This window comes from Mastomys coucha, unplaced genomic scaffold, assembly GCF_008632895.1.
Source record: "Mastomys coucha isolate ucsf_1 unplaced genomic scaffold, UCSF_Mcou_1 pScaffold22, whole genome shotgun sequence".
Lineage (NCBI taxonomy): Eukaryota > Metazoa > Chordata > Mammalia > Rodentia > Muridae > Mastomys > Mastomys coucha.
Genome location: NW_022196905.1, coordinates 59,002,908 through 59,008,613, shown reverse-complemented (window position 1 = coordinate 59,008,613; position 5,706 = coordinate 59,002,908).

The following is a 5,706-nucleotide window of genomic DNA, read 5'->3' as shown; positions in this document are numbered from 1 at the left end:
CTCAGAAATCCGCCTGCCTCTGCCTCCCAAATGCTGGGATTAAAGGTGTGTGCCACCACTGCCCGGCTCACAACTCACTTCTATAGTTCTCATTATCTCTGCGTTGTTTTGATGCTTACCACAAAAAGCACCTGTCATTTCTAATTTTCCTTGCTATGCCCAGGAGCCATTTATTCTTTTTCTTGCTAAAACAAACTCTATTTGGAAAAGAAAATTGTACAGTGTCCCATGCCAGGATATGACTAATGCTGTCCAGTCAAAGATGATATAAAAGGATCCTCTACTTCTTGGCTTTCCCGCCTCCCTTGCAGCTAAGAGTGTCCATGTCACCCAGTTCAAGTCAATGAAGTGTGGAGGAAAATCTTCTTGCTTTCTCCCTAACCAGCAGAATCAGGAGATGTGTGCAGGGGACCCTGCCACTTTTTTTTCTGGCTTTGAGGGCTAAATTAGGTGTGGAGTACCAAGGGCTGAAAAGCCAAAAGTCCTGCAGAGGCCAGCAGAAGCCTGGCCTTGCTGACCACCTCTTAGGCTTTTCATCTGTGAGAGGATGAAATGGCTCGATGATATAAGCCATGTCTCCTTGTTCTCATCACTGAAACAGAAGGCCTGTTAATGATGTAGTTAAAAATAGGAAGAACAACATCAAATAAGAAAGATTTTAAATTGATGCTACCAATATCTTATAAAGAACCAGGGCTGGAGAGATGGCGCAATTAAGAGCACTGACTGATCTTCCACAGGTCCTGAGTTCAATTCCCAACAACCATATGGTGGCTCACAACCATTTGTAATGGGATCCAATGACCTTTTCTGGTGTGTCTGAAGACAACGACAGTGTATTCATATACATTAAATAAATAAATAAATAAATAAATAAATAAATAATTTTTAAAAACATATAAAGGTCTTAGGCAAACCCCAACCTAAATAACCAACAGTGTAGATACCGGGTTGTTGTACAGGTATGTTCAGTTGCTGTTGTTTTGTTTTAAGTCAAGGTTTTACATAACCCAGGTTGGCCTTGAGCTCATAGCCAAGGATGGCCTTAAATTTCTGATTCTCCTGCTTCTACCCACTTAGTACTGGGAGTATGTTCATGTGCCATCCAGAAGGTTTTATCCAGTGCTGAAGATTGACCCCAGGACTTTGTGCATATTAGGCAAGCCCTCTACCAACTACATCCTCAGCCCATGTAAGAGCATTTAAAAATAATATTCAGAAAATGAGTGGTACAGTTAGTCCAGCTTAGTACTACAGAGACTGTCTAACATGTGCAAGGCCCCTAGATTTGGTCCTCAGCACCACAGATAACAATAAATAATAACTGTCATGGTAGCTAAGAAAATCATGTGTCTTATAAGAGCTACTCAGGAAGTGAGATGACATGGAAGAGACAGCAGTAAAGGATGAAGGACCAAGACTGAGTTTCCCTGCAACTACAGTGTGTTTAGAACATTCAAGAAACCACTAAGGAAACTATTTAGGGAGATAGGATTGACTGACGATTACCTATCTCATCCATCCCCCAATTTTCTAAATGGTGGGCCACATAGGCTGCATTTTTAAAAAAAATATATATATATATATATCAAATAACTGGACGTGATGGTTCCTGTCTATAATTTCAGCACTTAGGAGGCTGAGGCAGGCACAGCTAAAAAAGACCTCACCTTCAGAGCAAGATTCAAAAAGCGAGAAGAAATGAGTTTTAACATTTTCATTATTAAAAAAAAGATCCATGCTTGGTGAACATATGTAGCATAGTTGTATGCATGTGCTGGTGTGTTGGACAGTACTCCATTAATATGCACATTTTAATATTTTATGTCTCAATTCAAAATCAGTCTAACAACCATCTATCCTCTGCCTTTCTCTTCTTGTCTGGACATCACTCTGCTCCCATCAGCTTCTACCCTTCCATCTTCTTGAAACAAGAGCCACGCCTTTGATTAATCTGCAAGAGAGACAGTTGATGTTACACAGAGATCATGTTGGAAGACCTGAAATGGAGTGATGAAGAGGAGATGAAAGAGATGAAGGTGAAAGAGATAATGACCCGGTTTCTCTACGAAATATTAATTTGGCAGAGATATAGGGAAGAGATGGTTCAGGAAAGCACCCACCACACAGATGGCCTGCCCTTCTCAGGATGGTGAGAGCAAATGGAGCAGAGGACCATCCCTGCAGGAACAGGAATTCCTGAAAGCCAGTCAAGGGCACTGTTGACTTTATTCTGTCTGCAAACTACTTAGATGCCAAAGGATGACTTGATGAGTCATGCAGGACTGTGAGCAATAACATGCTGGCAGGAACTCTTGAGTGCTCTGACAAAAGCCCAATGTCAAAGTGGCCTTATGGGACAGCCAAGGAGACTGGCTGCACAGGGTGAAAGGCGTTTCTAGCACTGTAATAGCATAAGTACTGTGCTGTTAGCACAGCTGTGCTTCTATATTTTTTAAAAGATTTATTCATTTATTTATTATATATATATGGGTACGATGTGGCTGTACTGATGGTTGTGAGCCATCGTGTGGTTGTTGGGAATGAAGGTTGCTTGCTTCAGTCGGCCCTGCTCGCTCCAGCCTTACTTGCTCTGGCCTAAAGATTTATTTATTGGGCTGGCGAGATGGCACAGTGAGTAAGAGCACTGACTGTTCTTCCGAAGGTTCTGAGTTCGGATCCCAGCAACCATATGGTGGCTCACAACCACCCATAATGGGATCGGACGCCCTCTTCTGGTGCATCTGAAGACAGCTGCTGAAAATTACGCTGGGGGACGGAGCGAGCAGAGCAGCAGAGGTCCTGAGATCAACAGCAGCCACACACATGATGGCTCACAGTCATCTGTACAGCTACAGTGTACTCATACACATAAAAAAATGAAATAAATTTTTAAAAAGATTTATTTATTATTATTATATTTAAGTACACTGTAGCTGTCTTCAGACACACCAAAAGAGGGCGTCAGATCTCATTACAGATGGTTGTGAGCCACCTTGTGGTTGCTGGGATTTGAACTCAGGACCTTTGGAAGAACAGTCAATGATCTTAACCACTGAGCCATCTCTCCAGCCCATGCTTCTCTATTTTTAATTGTGAATATTAAACATCCAGTAGACAAATGAGCAAAAGTAAAATCAATCATATTAGCAAATCAATGCCTTATCAAATGTACAATTTGATAAGAAATTATCCACTTCTTGTACACATTCAACTCCCTTTCCTGAGCCACGGAACATCATGTTTTTAAAGATTAATTTATTTATTTTATGTGTATGAGTACACTGTAGCTGTACAGATGGCTGTGAGCCATCATGTGGCTGCTGGGAATTGAACTCAGGACCTCTGCTTGCTCCAGCCCCATTCACTCAGGCCCTGCTTGCTCTGGTGTAATACTCTGTAGCTGTCTTCAACGCACCAGAAGAGGGTGTCAGATCTCATCACAGATGGTTGTGAGCCACCATGTGGTTGCTGGGATCCAAACTCAGAACCATCTGAAGAGCAGTCTGTGCTCTCACCCGCTGAGCCATCTCGCCAGCCCAAGAACATCATTTTTAACCTCATGCTCGGAGCTCAGGATGGAGCTGTGATGTGACACAGGTCTGAAATTAAAGTAGTAAGGGATATGCCCCACCTCCACCCCTATCCACCCTTTCCACCCTAGCAACCCTCCACCAAGCATCTGCTAGGAGTGTCTCCAGTGAAAACAAGTGTTCTCCTCTTCCTACCCTCCTCCTTCGGCTGTCAAGTTTGAACAAGGACCTTGGATCATGAAGTAAAGGCCACAATCACACTTAAGAGAACCGCTCCCTTCAGCTCGTGCCACGTCTGGTTTTGCGTACCATGTTTTCCTTATTCCAGAAAGAGAGTCATACAACACATATTGTTTTTGCAGTTTAGTTTTTATTTTATTTTAACCAATTGCCACAGTGCAGATATCTATCTAGTTCTGGAAAACTGAATAGCCACGTCTTTTGAGCTGCATGGTATCCCATGGTGGAAAAGGTGACGTTGTTTACCTGGTCTACCTTGATGTCAATTCACGGTTTATCTTTATGAAGCACTACACTTGTAAAAACAGTGTAACATTTGAATAGAATTGAGCATGAGGAGCATTCCTGTAGAAACCCCAGGAAGTTGTTTTTATTTATATGCCTTTGGTTCCCTTAGCTGGTAAATGGGGTACCTGTCACATTATTGAGAGGATTAATGAATTAGTGCATACCAGCCACCCTCTGTGCAACTCAATATTTCAATAAATGGTACTATTTTGGTGATTTTAATGACAGTTTTCCAAGATGCTTTTGTATTTGGTTATTTTGTATTTAAATAACCCATAAATTAGTCCCTCGCTCACGTACACAGCCCTTACAAATGATCTTAAGCTTTCTATCACCTGCTCATCTTGATAGAAATGAAACTCCCCAACTGAAGACAGACTGAAGTCCATAAACAAGAAGGGCAGAGTACCCCACAGGAAATCAAACCAGAGTGCCAGCTGCAGACACGCAACAGACTATAAGCAACTAGAAGATCGCAAGCAAAGGATTCTGGGTTTTCATCATGAACCTTGCCAGCATTGCAGTTCCCATGCAGCAACTGAACAAGCCCATCTGGTCCCACCCCACACAAATCTGCTGTTCCTGTAAGAAGGCAGAGGACTCAGCTCTAGAGCCGGCCTCAGGGGGCCCTGGTTGACCTCTGCAGGTAAGTCTGGGACGATTATGCTACCACCTTAAGAGCTTGATCCTTGTGGAGCACATTAGCACAGGCTCATCATTTCCACACTGAGAAAATGTGCCATGGTAACAATCATTGAAACTCATGAAAAAGCATGTGCCGTCCTCAGAACCACAAATTCCTCTTCTTTTTTTTTAACTTTTTCTTTTCATTTTTTTTTTAAGATTTATTTATTATTATATGTAAGTACACTGTAGCTATCTTCAGACACACTAGAAGAGGGCGTCAGACCTCATTACGGGTGGTTGTGAGCCACCATGTGGTTGCTGGGATTTGAACTCAGGACCTTCAGAAGGGCAGTCAGTGCTCTTACCCACTGAGCCATCTCTCCAGCCCCACAAATTCCTCTTAGAGTTCTTCAATCTCTTCCAGAGAGCTGGACCTTTCTAGTCCAGAAAGCTGGAAGGTTTGGGCTTTTTTAGATTTTGCTTTGTTTTTGTTTTGAAATATACTTTTTCAGTTTTTGTTTGCTTTTTTGGATATTCTTGTCAGAGTCTCCCAAAGTTTATCCTGGCTGGGCTTAAATTCATTACATAGGCCAGGCCTCAGAATGGTGATCCTCCTGCCTCAGTCTCCTGAGTAGCTGAGATTACAGGCTTGCTACCAGGTCCAACAGTTGTACATATTTCTGAACAAAGAGTTCACCTTCACATTACTTTATATGATGCTTTCTATTTTTTATAAGTTAAATGCTTTATTTTTTTCATTTCCTTTCCTCCTAATTCATTGTAAACACATTTTTTTTTCTTTTTTGGTTTTTTCGAGACAGGATTTCTCTGTATAGCTCTGGCTGTCCTGGAACTCACTCTGTTGACCAGGCTGGCCTCAAACTCAGAAATCTGCCTGCCCCTGCCTCTGCCTCTGCCTCTGCCTCTCTGCCTCTCTCTGCCTCTCCTCTGCCTCTCCTCTGCCTCTCCTCTGCCTCTCCTCTGCCTCTCCTCCTCTGCCTCTCCTCTGCCTCTCCTC